This window comes from Phalacrocorax aristotelis, unplaced genomic scaffold, assembly GCF_949628215.1.
Source record: "Phalacrocorax aristotelis unplaced genomic scaffold, bGulAri2.1 scaffold_100, whole genome shotgun sequence".
NCBI lineage: Eukaryota > Metazoa > Chordata > Aves > Suliformes > Phalacrocoracidae > Phalacrocorax > Phalacrocorax aristotelis.
The window spans coordinates 69153-85243 of record NW_027441241.1 but is presented as its reverse complement, the minus strand read 5'-3'; the positions used below and the strand labels follow the sequence as shown (position 1 = coordinate 85243).

Genomic DNA, 16091 nt, shown 5'->3' with positions numbered 1-16091 from the left:
GCAAGTTTGTACCGATCAGCAGACAGGACAATAATGAATACGTATGAATACGTAAAATTTTGATCTACAAATTGAACGGGAAAGGTGCGTGAGGTACGCACGCCAGGAGGAGCGATCCCCCGTGCATCCGGCGCCGTGAATAAAGAATGCCTGCTCTTTAATACTAAATTGGCCTTGAGGAGTTGTTTCCGATTTTACCGCGTTTTTCGGTAACACAGGGAGTCAGACCGAGAGAGCCAGAGAAAGACAAAAATACCGACAGGCTACAGGACAGAGCAGGAGGAGTAAAAAAATAAAAACGGAGCCAGAGCCAGGCAGAGAGAGGCGGAGAAAGAACAAGTAGCCACAGGCTACAGGACAGAGAGAGGGAGGACTGAAAAGACGGGGAGGCAGGGAGCCACTCAGAGCGAGACGGAGAAAGAAGGTGCGGGGGGGGGGCGCAAAAAAAAAATAATTTTGCAGCAGGTAAGGAAAGAGAGGGGGCCGGGGGAGAGACAGGGAGGGCCCAGGACGTACAAGAGAGGCAACGGGGCCCCACTGGCCCAGGACTCACCGCGACTCTCGCTCTCAGCGCTGCTGGCACAATTTAGCCGTTCACATGCTTCTTTCCCCTCCTCTCCTCCCTGCCTCTTCTGCAGCTCCAGACTCTAGGCCGACCTCCACCTGAAGAGAACACGGGGGTGTCTTACAGCTCTTACGAGATGAGGCTTCCTAGGCACGTAGCCTAGCTCGCTCGTGCACTACACGCCCGTACCGAACTGCGGGTTCCAACTGTGGGAAGAAGGGGGAGTCCTTGGGGGCTACGGCATTTCTCTTCCTAACTAACCGTTACACATGACAGAGCCCTGCTTTCCCAGAAACAGCTCAACACCTGCCCGCCGAAAAGGAGGAGCGAATTAATTCCTTGCTTTGCTTCCACGCACAGCTTTTGCTTTACCTATTAAACCGTCTTGATCTCAACCCATGATTTTTCTCACTTTTACCCTTCCAGCTCTCTCCCCCAGCCCACTGAGGGTGGAGCGAGCAAGCAGCTCCCTGCTGCAGAGTTGCCAGCTGAGGCTAAGCCACGGCACGCGCTTGTCCCGGTTTGGCAGGGAACGGACCGTCCGTCGCCTGGCTCCTGGAGCGACGGGCTGCTGGGCAGAGGGGGAGGCCACCAAAGGTGAGGAGCAGGGCACAGGACAGTAGGAGGAGAGAAGAGCAGCATCCGGCTGGACGCGGGCGGGGGGGGCGTGTGTGCGTGTAGTGAGAAGGCACGAGGCAGGGAACAGGACGGCCAGAGGAGGACAGGGAGCCTGACGGAGGTGGAGATAAAAGCAGCAGAGAGAGGGGAAGAGCAGGACACAGACCAACAAAGAAGGATGAGGAGCAGGCTGGAGACGCACAAAGAACCTGGGGCAGGCAGCACGACAGCGAGGGAGGAAAGAAGAACAGGGGCAGGAAGCTGGACCGAGCGAGATGGAGACAGACAAGATAAGCGACAAGAACAGGGCAGAAAGGGAAGAATGAAGCCACGGGGACAGGGAGCCGAGACAGCCAACGACGGAGGGAAGGGGCCGGGGAGGGAACACCACAAAACAAACCACGGGGCTACGTGGTACAGAGCATGAGAAGGCAGAGAATTAACAATTAGGGACAGGGAGCCAGAAAAACAACAAAAAAAACACCAAAACAAAGGGAGATGGAGAGCAAAAGGAATCGCAATGCATACAGAGAGAAGAGAGAAACAATTCTAAAAGAGGGTCACGGGGAAGCCAGAGACAGCAAGATGGAGAAAGGACAGAAGCTACAGGCTACAGGGCAGAGAGGGAAGAATTAATGAATAGACGCAGAGAGCTGGGCAGAAAGAGGTGGAGAAAGGCTGAAGATCACACGGCCAACAGGGAAGAGAGAAGAGAGGGAGGAATTTTAAAAACAGGGGCAAGAAGCCAGAGAGAGGGAGAGAGAGGCAACAATAAATGGGGACAAGCCACAGGGCAGCGAGGAGGGAATCGATGAATAAGAACAGCAGACCAAAGAGAACACAACGTAGAATGGAAAAAAGGAACAGCGGCCTACAGGGAAGGAGGAATTAAAGATCAGGCACTGGGAGGCAGACAGAGACACATGAAGAAACAAGTGGGAAAAAAAAAAAAAAAACAACAACGGCAACGGGCTACAAAGACAGACAGAGAGGGAAGAAATAAAACATCGCAGCAAGGAGCTGGACAGAGAGAGATGAGGACAAACAAATAGCACGGGTCTACGTGACAGAGAACGTGGAATTAGAACACAGAGAGAGGGAGCCGGACAGAGAGAGAGGCCGAGAGAAAAACCTAGACGGGCTACAGCGGGCAGAGGCAGGGATTAAAACCTAGGGACAGGGAGCTGGACAGAGAGAGACGGAGGTCACAGGGAACAGCGGTGGCTGCAGGAAGAACAGGAATTCACAAATAGGGAAAGGGAGCTCGACAGAGAAGAACTCAGAAAGGCAAGAACAGTAGCAGGGTGCAGAGCAGAGCAGACGAATGAAAAAGCGCGGGGGGAGCGTTGAGGCAGACAGAGAGAGATTAAGAAAAAAGTCACGGGCTACGTGGCAAAGCAGGAGGAATTCAGAAACGGGGATGGCAACCAAGGGAGAGTGAGCTGGTAAAGGACAACGGGCATTCCAAGTGAGGGACGGGGAGCTGGGAAAAGCGAGGCAGAGAAAAACAGAATCACAGAGAGAATCACACAAAGCCAAAAAAGAAGAAACTGAACAACAGGAACAGGTGTAACCAAAGCGATGAAATCAGCCAACCAGAGACGGTGTTCCATTACGGGAACATGGAGCGTACGAATCAGCGCACCTGTTGATCTGCATTTTAGTCCCTAGGCGATCGTTAACGTCAGCAGAACAACAGACAACGTGCTTCTGTCAGAAAAGGACGACAAAACGCGGTTTCGTGGAGCGGACTGAGAGAACTAGCCAAGACTGCCAAGATTAACAGCCAAGAAGGTAAAAGGCAATTCTGGCAGGGGGAGATCGCGACCACCGACTCACGGACCACCACCGAGCCTGCGCAGCGATTTACATACGGAACGAGCAAGTTTGTACCGATCAGCAGACAGGACAATAATGAATACGTATGAATACATAAAATTTTGATCTACAAATTGAACGGGAAAGGTGCGTGAGGTACGCACGCCAGGAGGAGCGATCCCCCGTGCATCCGGCGCCGTGAATAAAGAATGCCTGCTCTTTAATACTAAATTGGCCTTGAGGAGTTGTTTCCGATTTTACCGCGTTTTTCGGTAACACAGGGAGTCAGACCGAGAGAGCCAGAGAAAGACAAAAATACCGACAGGCTACAGGACAGAGCAGGAGGAGTAAAAAAATAAAAACGGAGCCAGAGCCAGGCAGAGAGAGGCAGAGAAAGAACAAGTAGCCACAGGCTACAGGACAGAGAGAGGGAGGACTGAAAAGACGGGGAGGCAGGGAGCCACTCAGAGCGAGACGGAGAAAGAAGGTGCGGGGGGGGCGCAAAAAAAAAATAATTTTGCAGCAGGTAAGGAAAGAGAGGGGGCCGGGGGAGAGACAGGGAGGGCCCAGGACGTACAAGAGAGGCAACGGGGCCCCACTGGCCCAGGACTCACCGCAACTCTCGCTCTCAGCGCTGCTGGCACAATTTAGCCGTTCACATGCTTCTTTCCCCTCCTCTCCTCCCCGCCTCTTCTGCAGCTCCAGACTCTAGGCCGACCTCCACCTGAAGAGAACACGGGGGTGTCTTACAGCTCTTACGAGATGAGGCTTCCTAGGCACGTAGCCTAGCTCACTCGTGCCCTACACACCCGTACCGAACTGCGGGTTACGCGTACAGACCCTGCGGTGCACGTTGGTGGCCTGGCCCGCTGCGGGCTATGAAGGGGGATCCTTCCTCCCTCACCTGCAGGGACAGGCTCTCTCTTGCCTGCAGCAGGAAAGCAGCTGGCAGCCAGAGCGCCTTCAGTTTCTTCTGCTTTACCTTTCGTTGGCGTCTCCAGCTTCAGCCGAGGCAGCTCCTCTCCACAGCCGGGAAGGGCTTTGTCTATCCCTTTTCGGCCCTGCGCTGCAAGGACGGCGAGGCCGGGCAGAGAGAAGCCACGCGAGCCTGAGACGGCCGCAGTCAACGGCATCCCCGGGGGAAGGACAGACAACCACGTCCTCAGCACGGTCTCTGGGAGAGGGAAAGAAGAAACAGCGACCGTCATTACCGTCGATCGACCCTGACCAAAGCCTCTCCTTGCGCAGGGGCTTCTGGACACAGCGCCCCTTCCCCGCGCTACTGCTAAGGGCCCCTGCGCCGAGGGGGAATCCAGTGCGCTTGAGGGCCGGCTCGCTGCCTTCACGACAGGGCCTGGGGGCGGCCAAGGGCTACGCGGCACGCTGCAGGGGAGGTGCCGGGGCTGGGGGCAGGCGCACGGGGCAAGGGGGGGGCAAGGGGAGGCTGAGCGGGAGCTCCGGCGAGCCGGGGAGGCGGCCATCATCTGCGCCCTGGGCACGGGGAAAACGTCACCGTCCTCCTCCTTTCCCTCTTCCCTTCTGTCAGCTCCCGGGAACTCACCGCTTCTCGGGGAGCGGCCGCACCCGCAAGCCCCCAGAAATCAACACGAATCCAACCCCAAATACACCGCGCGTACCGTACGCGGCACGGCCGCCCGGCACCCGAGCACCGGAAGACCGCGCCTCCCGCCACGCCCCGGCGAACCACGTGACAGCGCCGGCAACCACTGCGCCTGGACTACAGCTCCCGGCATGCTCTGCGCCACAACACGGCCGCCCGGCAGCCGCGCGCCGCAAGGACTACACCGCCCGGCATGCTCTGCGCCACAACACGGCCGCACCGCAGCCGCGCGCCACAAGGACTGCAGCTCCCGGCATGCTCTGCGACACAACACGGCCGCCCGGCAGCCGCGCGCCCCAAGGACTACGCCTCCCGGCATGCTCTGCGCCACAACACGGCCGCCCGGCAGCCGCGCGCCGCAAGGACTACACCTCCCGGCATGCTCTGCGCCACAACACGGCCGCCCGGCAGCCGCGCGCCGCAAGGACTGCAGCTCCCGGCATGCTCTGCGCCACAACACGGCCGCCCGGCCAGCCCACAGCCGCACCACCACAGCTCCCGGCATGCTCTGCGACACAACACGGCCGCACGGCCAGCCCACAGCCGCACCACCACAGCTCCCGGAATGCCGCGAGCCCGCCCTCCCGCTCTCTGACCCTGCGGGGCACCGTCCCTCCCGCCGATGCACCCGGAACCCCCACCGAGCCCTCACCACAGCCTCGCTCTCCCCACAGCTCCGCTCCGACCCGGCGCTGCCCCGCCGCAGCCCTCCTCGGGGCTTTACCCGGGACCCAGCGGCCCACCCCCCAGCCCCCGCTCACCTTCTCCCTCGCTACAGTAGCAGCCCGCTGACGCTCGGCCACAGCTCCGCTCCGCTCCGCCCTCGGCTCACACTGGCCCCCCGGAGCAGGGCACCACCCCTTTTCCAGGGAGGAGCCGGCACCATCAGCCCCACTGCCCGCACCTGGGGCTCCTCCAGCCCCCGCGCGCAGCTGAGGCACAGCAGCAACGGGGGGCCCCCTCCCCTCACCCCCACAGTGCACCACCTCCTCCCCTGGGCTCCATCACAGCCCCTTGCCCCACGCAAAGGCAGCGCAAACGCAGCCCTGAGGGCAAACGAGAGGGCAGGTGTTTGTGCAGGCGCACACGCGTAACAAGTCCCAGGAGCCATTCGTGGCTCAGGGTCCCCAACGCTCCCACTGCCCCAAGGCCACCTCGGCCGCCGTTGCCGCAGCCGCACGGAGCTGGTGTTGGCTGGGATAGTGCTCATTTTCTCCAGAGTAGCTAGGAAGGGATAAGTTTTGGATTTATGCTCAAAACACCGTTAATAATGTAGAGATGTTTTGGTTCTTGCTGAGCACTGCTTCCACAGTCAGGGCCTCTTCTGGTTCTCTCAGTGCCCCACCAGCAAGTAGGCTGGGAGAGGACACAGCTGGGAAAGCTTTCCCAGCTAACTGACCAAAGGGATATTCCATACCATTTGACATCATGCTCAGCACACGCAGCTGGGGGAAGAAGGGGGAGTCCTTGGGGGCTACGGCATTTCTCTTCCTAAGTAACCGTTACACATGACAGAGCCCTGCTTTCCCAGAAACAGCTCAACACCTGCCCGCCGAAAAGGAGGAGCGAATTAATTCCTTGCTTTGCTTCCACGCACAGCTTTTGCTTTACCTATTAAACCGTCTTGATCTCAACCCATGATTTTTCTCACTTTTACCCTTCCAGCTCTCTCCCCCAGCCCACTGAGGGTGGAGCGAGCAAGCAGCTCCCTGCTGCAGAGTTGCCAGCTGAGGCTAAGCCACGGCACGCGCTTGTCCCGGTTTGGCAGGGAACGGACCGTCCGTCGCCTGGCTCCTGGAGCGACGGGCTGCTGGGCAGAGGGGGAGGCCACCAAAGGTGAGGAGCAGGGCACAGGACAGTAGGAGGAGAGAAGAGCAGCATCCGGCTGGACGGGGGCGGGGGGGGCGTGTGTGCGTGTAGTGAGAAGGCACGAGGCAGGGAACAGGACGGCCAGAGGAGGACAGGGAGCCTGACGGAGGTGGAGATAAAAGCAGCAGAGAGAGGGGAAGAGCAGGACACAGACCAACAAAGAAGGATGAGGAGCAGGCTGGAGACGCACAAAGAACCTGGGGCAGGCAGCACGACAGCGAGGGAGGAAAGAAGAACAGGGGCAGGAAGCTGGACCGAGCGAGATGGAGACAGACAAGATAAGCGACAAGAACAGGGCAGAAAGGGAAGAATGAAGCCACGGGGACAGGGAGCCGAGACAGCCAACGACGGAGGGAAGGGGCCGGGGAGGGAACACCACAAAACAAACCACGGGGCTACGTGGTACAGAGCATGAGAAGGCAGAGAATTAACAATTAGGGACAGGGAGCCAGAAAAACAACAAAAAAAACACCAAAACAAAGGGAGATGGAGAGCAAAAGGAATCGCAATGCATACAGAGAGAAGAGAGAAACAATTCTAAAAGAGGGTCACGGGGAAGCCAGAGACAGCAAGATGGAGAAAGGACAGAAGCTACAGGCTACAGGGCAGAGAGGGAAGAATTAATGAATAGACGCAGAGAGCTGGGCAGAAAGAGGTGGAGAAAGGCTGAAGATCACACGGCCAACAGGGAAGAGAGAAGAGAGGGAGGAATTTTAAAAACAGGGGCAAGAAGCCAGAGAGAGGGAGAGAGAGGCAACAATAAATGGGGACAAGCCACAGGGCAGCGAGGAGGGAATCGATGAATAAGAACAGCAGACCAAAGAGAACACAACGTAGAATGGAAAAAAGGAACAGCGGCCTACAGGGAAGGAGGAATTAAAGATCAGGCACTGGGAGGCAGACAGAGACACATGAAGAAACAAGTGGGAAAAAAAAAAAAAAAACAACAACGGCAACGGGCTACAAAGACAGACAGAGAGGGAAGAAATAAAACATCGCAGCAAGGAGCTGGACAGAGAGAGATGAGGACAAACAAATAGCACGGGTCTACGTGACAGAGAACGTGGAATTAGAACACAGAGAGAGGGAGCCGGACAGAGAGAGAGGCCGAGAGAAAAACCTAGACGGGCTACAGCGGGCAGAGGCAGGGATTAAAACCTAGGGACAGGGAGCTGGACAGAGAGAGACGGAGGTCACAGGGAACAGCGGTGGCTGCAGGAAGAACAGGAATTCACAAATAGGGAAAGGGAGCTCGACAGAGAAGAACTCAGAAAGGCAAGAACAGTAGCAGGGTGCAGAGCAGAGCAGACGAATGAAAAAGCGCGGGGGGAGCGTTGAGGCAGACAGAGAGAGATTAAGAAAAAAGTCACGGGCTACGTGGCAAAGCAGGAGGAATTCAGAAACGGGGATGGCAACCAAGGGAGAGTGAGCTGGTAAAGGACAACGGGCATTCCAAGTGAGGGACGGGGAGCTGGGAAAAGCGAGGCAGAGAAAAACAGAATCACAGAGAGAATCACACAAAGCCAAAAAAGAAGAAACTGAACAACAGGAACAGGTGTAACCAAAGCGATGAAATCAGCCAACCAGAGACGGTGTTCCATTACGGGAACATGGAGCGTACGAATCAGCGCACCTGTTGATCTGCATTTTAGTCCCTAGGCGATCGTTAACGTCAGCAGAACAACAGACAACGTGCTTCTGTCAGAAAAGGACGACAAAACGCGGTTTCGTGGAGCGGACTGAGAGAACTAGCCAAGACTGCCAAGATTAACAGCCAAGAAGGTAAAAGGCAATTCTGGCAGGGGGAGATCGCGACCACCGACTCACGGACCACCACCGAGCCTGCGCAGCGATTTACATACGGAACGAGCAAGTTTGTACCGATCAGCAGACAGGACAATAATGAATACGTATGAATACGTAAAATTTTGATCTACAAATTGAACGGGAAAGGTGCGTGAGGTACGCACGCCAGGAGGAGCGATCCCCCGTGCATCCGGCGCCGTGAATAAAGAATGCCTGCTCTTTAATACTAAATTGGCCTTGAGGAGTTGTTTCCGATTTTACCGCGTTTTTCGGTAACACAGGGAGTCAGACCGAGAGAGCCAGAGAAAGACAAAAATACCGACAGGCTACAGGACAGAGCAGGAGGAGTAAAAAAATAAAAACGGAGCCAGAGCCAGGCAGAGAGAGGCAGAGAAAGAACAAGTAGCCACAGGCTACAGGACAGAGAGAGGGAGGACTGAAAAGACGGGGAGGCAGGGAGCCACTCAGAGCGAGACGGAGAAAGAAGGTGCGGGGGGGGCGCAAAAAAAAAAAAATTTTGCAGCAGGTAAGGAAAGAGAGGGGGCCGGGGGAGAGACAGGGAGGGCCCAGGACGTACAAGAGAGGCAACGGGGCCCCACTGGCCCAGGACTCACCGCGACTCTCGCTCTCAGCGCTGCTGGCACAATTTAGCCGTTCACATGCTTCTTTCCCCTCCTCTCCTCCCTGCCTCTTCTGCAGCTCCAGACTCTAGGCCGACCTCCACCTGAAGAGAACACGGGGGTGTCTTACAGCTCTTACGAGATGAGGCTTCCTAGGCACGTAGCCTAGCTCGCTCGTGCACTACACGCCCGTACCGAACTGCGGGTTCCAACTGTGGGAAGAAGGGGGAGTCCTTGGGGGCTACGGCATTTCTCTTCCTAACTAACCGTTACACATGACAGAGCCCTGCTTTCCCAGAAACAGCTCAACACCTGCCCGCCGAAAAGGAGGAGCGAATTAATTCCTTGCTTTGCTTCCACGCACAGCTTTTGCTTTACCTATTAAACCGTCTTGATCTCAACCCATGATTTTTCTCACTTTTACCCTTCCAGCTCTCTCCCCCAGCCCACTGAGGGTGGAGCGAGCAAGCAGCTCCCTGCTGCAGAGTTGCCAGCTGAGGCTAAGCCACGGCACGCGCTTGTCCCGGTTTGGCAGGGAACGGACCGTCCGTCGCCTGGCTCCTGGGGCGACGGGCTGCTGGGCAGAGGGGGAGGCCACCAAAGGTGAGGAGCAGGGCACAGGACAGTAGGAGGAGAGAAGAGCAGCATCCGGCTGGACGGGGGCGGGGGGGGCGTGTGTGCGTGTAGTGAGAAGGCACGAGGCAGGGAACAGGACGGCCAGAGGAGGACAGGGAGCCTGACGGAGGTGGAGATAAAAGCAGCAGAGAGAGGGGAAGAGCAGGACACAGACCAACAAAGAAGGATGAGGAGCAGGCTGGAGACGCACAAAGAACCTGGGGCAGGCAGCACGACAGCGAGGGAGGAAAGAAGAACAGGGGCAGGAAGCTGGACCGAGCGAGATGGAGACAGACAAGATAAGCGACAAGAACAGGGCAGAAAGGGAAGAATGAAGCCACGGGGACAGGGAGCCGAGATGGCCAGCGACGGAGGGAAGGGGCCGGGGAGGGAACACCACAAAACAAACCACGGGGCTACGTGGTACAGAGCATGAGAAGGCAGAGAATTAACAATTAGGGACAGGGAGCCAGAAAAACAACAAAAAAAACACCAAAACAAAGGGAGATGGAGAGCAAAAGGAATCGCAATGCGTACAGAGAGAAGAGAGAAACAATTCTAAAAGAGGGTCACGGGGAAGCCAGAGACAGCAAGATGGAGAAAGGACAGAAGCTACAGGCTACAGGGCAGAGAGGGAAGAATTAATGAATAGACGCAGAGAGCTGGGCAGAAAGAGGTGGAGAAAGGCTGAAGATCACACGGCCAACAGGGAAGAGAGAAGAGAGGGAGGAATTTTAAAAACAGGGGCAAGAAGCCAGAGAGAGGGAGAGAGAGGCAACAATAAATGGGGACAAGCCACAGGGCAGCGAGGAGGGAATCGATGAATAAGAACAGCAGACCAAAGAGAACACAACGTAGAATGGAAAAAAGGAACAGCGGCCTACAGGGAAGGAGGAATTAAAGATCAGGCACTGGGAGGCAGACAGAGACACATGAAGAAACAAGTGAAAAAAAAAAAACCAACAACGGCAACGGGCTACAAAGACAGACAGAGAGGGAAGAAATAAAACATCGCAGCAAGGAGCTGGACAGAGAGAGATGAGGACAAACAAATAGCACGGGTCTACGTGACAGAGAACGTGGAATTAGAACACAGAGAGAGGGAGCCGGACAGAGAGAGAGGCCGAGAGAAAAACCTAGACGGGCTACAGCGGGCAGAGGCAGGGATTAAAACCTAGGGACAGGGAGCTGGACAGAGAGAGACGGAGGTCACAGGGAACAGCGGTGGCTGCAGGAAGAACAGGAATTCACAAATAGGGAAAGGGAGCTCGACAGAGAAGAACTCAGAAAGGCAAGAACAGTAGCAGGGTGCAGAGCAGAGCAGACGAATGAAAAAGCGCGGGGGGAGCGTTGAGGCAGACAGAGAGAGATTAAGAAAAAAGTCACGGGCTACGTGGCAAAGCAGGAGGAATTCAGAAACGGGGATGGCAACCAAGGGAGAGTGAGCTGGTGAAGGACAACGGGCATTCCAAGTGAGGGACGGGGAGCTGGGAAAAGCGAGGCAGAGAAAAACAGAATCACAGAGAGAATCACACAAAGCCAAAAAAGAAGAAACTGAACAACAGGAACAGGTGTAACCAAAGCGATGAAATCAGCCAACCAGAGACGGTGTTCCATTACGGGAACATGGAGCGTACGAATCAGCGCACCTGTTGATCTGCATTTTAGTCCCTAGGCGATCGTTAACGTCAGCAGAACAACAGACAACGTGCTTCTGTCAGAAAAGGACGACAAAACGCGGTTTCGTGGAGCGGACTGAGAAAACTAGCCAAGAAGGTAAAAAGGTAATTCCGGCAGGGGGAGATCGCGACCACCGACTCACGGACCACCACCGACCCAAGTAATACCACCTACTCAGAAGAGAACAACGGAAGAGGACAACCGAGCCTGCGCAGCGATTTACATACGGAACGAGCAAGTTTGTACCGATCAGCAGACAGGACAATAATGAATACGTATGAATACGTAAAATTTTGATCTACAAATTGTACGGGAAAGGTGTGTGAGGTACGCACGCCAGGAGGAGCGATCCCCCGTGCATCCGGCGCCGTGAATAAACAACGCCTGCTCTTTAATACTAAATTGGCGTTGAGGAGTCGTTTCCGATTTTACCGCGTTTTTCGGTAACACGGGGAGTCAGACCAAGAAGGCCAGAGAAAGACAAAATACAGACAGGCTACAGGACAGAGCAGGAGGAATAAAAAAACGGAGCCAGAGCCAGGCAGAGAGAGGCGGAGATAGAAAAAGGAGCCACAGGCTACAGGACAGAGAGAGGGAGGACTGAAAAAGACGGGGAGGCAGGGAGCCACTCAGAGCGAGATGGAGAAAGAAGGTGCGGGGGGGGCCCAAAAGAAAAAATAAAATTTTGCAGCAGGTAAGGAAAGAGAGGGGGCCGGGGGAGAGACAGGGAGGGCCCAGGACGTACAAGAGAGGCAACGGGGCCCCACTGGCCCAGGACTCACCGCGACTCTCGCTCTCAGCGCTGCTGGCACAATTTAGCCGTTCAGATGCGTCTTTCCCCTCCTCTCCTCCCTGCCTCTTCTGCAGCTCCAGACTCTAGGCCGTCCTCCACCTGAAGAGAACACATGGGTGTCTTACAGCTCTTACGAGATGAGGCTTCCTCGGCACGTAGCCTAGCTCGCTCGTGCTGGAGCTGGGAGCAGGCGCACTGGGCAAGGGGGGCCAGGGGAGGCTGAGGGGGAGCTCTGGTGAGCTGGAGAGTCGGCCATCTTCTGCACCCTGGGCAGGGGGAAAAGGTCATCATCCTCCTCCTCCTTTCCCTCTTCCCTTCTATCAGCTCCCGAGTAACTCCTAGGGCTACCCTCACCCACTCGCCTTTAGCATACCAGAAGCCTGCCTCGGCGGGTCGTTTGAAGCTTCCCATCCCACCAGCCCCAGTAGTGCAGGCACACATGGAGACACCCCTGCACCCACCAAAGGCGCTCGCTCACCTCGTCGGCAGCCCTAGGCCTCACCCGACACAGGGAATCGTGTCCGACACACCACCACGCTGCAGCAGGAGCGGAGGAGGCCTTTCCTTACCAGGAAGCAGCAACGAGCACGGCGGCATCACCTCGCAGGCACCGCAGCATCGCAGGGCTGTTACCTGCGGAGAGAGCAATGGGGATCACAGGGACGCCACCGCGCGTGCGCGGCTCCCGGGCTCAGTACCCAATTCTGGTCGCTGGGCAGCAGCATTATCTGAATTACTCTTCTCGATTAATACCATCCAGAAACCGTAACTTGGCTGCATCCACAGAGCTTCTATTCCTCTGCACCTTTCCCCCTCGCAGCCCCAGCAGCGCCGTTCATTGCCTCTGCACCAAACAGCAAAGCGTCTCGAGCATTTGTCCTTTCCTCTCGACCGCTTAAAAACATCTGGTGCTTGCTACTGTCCATGCCACTGCCCCCCCCATGCCCGAGGGAGGAGAAGCAGCACAGCAAACCTGGGGAACAAGGTTGGGTTCCCCACCCCCGCAGAATAAGCCCCAGGAACTGCTGGTAGGCATGTGGCATCAGGGTTGTGATAGGGTTTTGTTTTGGTTTTCTTTTTTTCCCCGCCTTCTTTACATAATCTAATAATTGGGGTTGCTTTTCCAAACTACTGAGTTCTGTGGGGACTTTTTGTGCTTTTACCCTACAAAAAATGGTCATTTTCACTTTCGGTTTTGTGCATGAGAATGGTTGGTGGGTGCTTTTAGGTGGTTGTTCCTTCCCCACCACCACCCTTTTTTTCCTTTCCAGCTGCACAAATCCAGCTGGAGTTGGCTTTCCCAGAAGCCCCAAGTTGTTTTCTTTCCACCAGAATTCTTTCTGTTTTTTCACCCCCCATTGCAGACCCAGAGTAAGGGGTTTGAGGTATTTTTGTGCCCAGGCAGCAGCTCCCAGGCTGCATAAGCAGCCCCACAGGGGGAAGTCCCTGTTTGAGGGAATCGGCCCCAAATTGGGATGGGAAAGTGAAGAGAAGGAGAAAAAAACCCTGAATAACCTGAAAAAGAACACCTACTCCAGCCCACCAAGCACCGGTCACCTTGCCTGACTCACCTCCAGGGCCCAGATCACGCTCGGCTCATCGCTTAGCACCCTCGGATCACAAAAAAAAAAGAGTAAAACCCATAATGGAGCCCTATAGCCATCAGTCACATCTTCCCTCCAGTACTACACAGACTCACCTTCTTACAGCGCTCCCCTGGGCCCTCCTCCGTTGCCCTGCACGACTCATCCATCTGCACCTGGAAAAACAGCGTTACTGAACAAGTCACCTGGAGGCACAGCAACAGCTTAACCATTCCACAGCTCTTGTGCCCACGTAGGAATACCGTCTAGAGCCCAACTACAGCCTGCCGTTAAAGGAAATGCATTAAATCAAACGTTAAGCCCTCGCACCTACAAGCCGGAACAGCAAAAACACCGCACGCTCGCGCACCTAGGGCGCAGCCCGACGGAGGTCCACGCGCACCTCGCCGGTTTGATGCGGAGCCACCCAGCATCCCTGCGAGCACAGCTGCAGGCGCAACAGCAGTTTCACCTACACCCATCTCGGCGCGCAGCGCTTCTGAAGCTTTAAACTGAAAGCCCTACCTTGACGCTTGGCCACACTAGAAGCGAGCCGTAGCTAGAACTCCACAGAAACACAGCAACACAAATTGCGCACCCACAGCGGCGACAGCTTCGCAGCTATTTAGACCTGGAACAACAGAGAAAAGTAAAACAGCTTCATCACCCGCACAGGAAAAGCGGCAGACGGAGACAAAGGGTCAGCATTCATAGCCCTTACAGAACACAGGCGTTCTCTCTCCTTCCATTCCTAAACCCATCCCCACTTAGGTCTAAATATCATTCATAGCCCTTACAGAACACAGGCGTTCTCTCTCCTTCCATTCCTAAACCCATCCCCACTTAGGTCTAAATATCGCAGCCCTGCTGTGGCAATAGCGAGAGCAGGGAACAAGAGCCCTGCCGCCGGCCGTTTGTGCAGCAGGACACAAAAACAGAGGGACATGTTTTGCCACGCACAACCCTGAATCTCCTGAAAATTTATGTTTACTAAAAATAGCCATTGGGAACATATTCCCAAAAACATTCGGCAATGAAACTTTTGTGTGTTTGACACCCGCACATTTTTTGGGAACTTGCTATTTGCTTCCTGGTTTTGCTGGTCTTCCCTCAGAAATTCTACCTGCAGCCAAGTTATTCCCACCCGCCCAACCGGTTCAAGCATTCACCTTCCTGGTATTACCAGCACATTGACACAGGCGAGCAACTTAACTGCTCTTCTAAAACTATCCAAATGACAATTACAGCCCTGAAAGAGGAGTGGAAGAAAAGAAAAGGAGAGATCAGGCAGCAAAAGTGCTCTGCAGGCTGCTGCCGGCCAACACTGCACTCTTTTGTTAAAGCCACCCCGCCCCCCCCAAATGCAAACAAAAAACCCCATGACTGCGTGGAGTGCGTTTTTTGTTTTTTTTTTTTTCTTTTCAGCAGTCCTTTTGGAGCTCATCCCTGTCTCAGCATCTTGTCTTGTCAGAGCATGAAGTGCAGATGATCTGTATCCCGATGACATTTGCATGGGATTAATACATTTTCAGAAATAGACCCGATCCGTGAGACTCCTGTCACCTTTGTGGTTTTAACAATCGTAACTCAATTTTATCGACTGACACACTTATGAGAAAACTAATTAACTTTGAAACTTAGCCTCTCCTTGGGGAAAAAACGTGTTAGACACCAAGTGAAACCGATTCAGAGCTCCGAACCACGATGGAGCCGACAGAGCTGTTGTGACTTAGTTTGTATGATTAATTAATTGGTTAATAACTATTCTAAGCAGCGCAGAAAGAAGAGCTGGACCCAAAGAGGGTGCGCTGCGCTGGATCCAAAAAGCACCCTTCCTCCAGAGACCCGCCTCAGGTGGCGAGTTCGCTCTGGTGCATGCCGGCCTCCCGAACTTCGGGGTCCGATGTGACCGGACCCCCACCTCCGGGGAGGGTCCTCGTACCCTGCCCAACCCCTGCTTTCCCCTGCAGCCCCCAATGCCCCCACCCCCCAGCCTGCACAAGCAGCCAAACCGGCTGCTGCTTTTGGCCCCCAAACCAGCTCACTTTGGGACCGGTTCTGAGCCAAAAAGCCCAGCTGCTGAGCCTGTTCTCAAGTCCCAAAAATGCAGCACTTGACCTCTGCTCCTCAGCCCAAAACCACACGACTTAGTCCCCTCGCTCAGGCCCTCAAAACGCACGACTCGATCTGTTTCAGGGCCCCGGCGCCAGCCACAGGAGCCTGCTCTCAAGGCCCAGGAACAGAAGAGCTGTGCTCTCCCCGTTCAGGGACCAAACCAGCTGAGCCTGGCTGCGTCCCGGCCCCCTCCGCAGTCCCCACGGGCAACGCTCAGGGGCGCGGAGAGCGCAGCCACCCCACAGCCCTGCACCCCCACGGCCCACGCGGGCACTGTCGGGGAGGCCTTGGGAACTGAACTGCGCGGGCCCGGCCCCGCACCCCGGCGGGGCAGCCCAGCGCCGGCCCGGCAGCGCTTTCTTCCTGCTCTCGCAGGCCGCGTTTCCCC

At 55.7% G+C, this 16091-nt stretch overlaps 1 long non-coding RNA gene across 1 annotated transcript in view; it reads right to left on the bottom strand.

Moving 5' to 3' along the window:
• Positions 1 to 3618: 3618 nt before the first annotated feature.
• LOC142051165 (uncharacterized) overlaps positions 3619 to 16091 on the bottom strand; it is a 36353-nt gene continuing 23880 nt past the window's right edge. Inside the window, exons 2-3 of the long non-coding RNA XR_012658329.1 lie at positions 11995 to 12104; positions 3619 to 3725 (exon numbers count right to left, since the gene is read on the bottom strand). This is a non-coding gene — a long non-coding RNA (uncharacterized LOC142051165). The remainder of the gene's footprint in view (positions 3726 to 11994; positions 12105 to 16091) is intronic.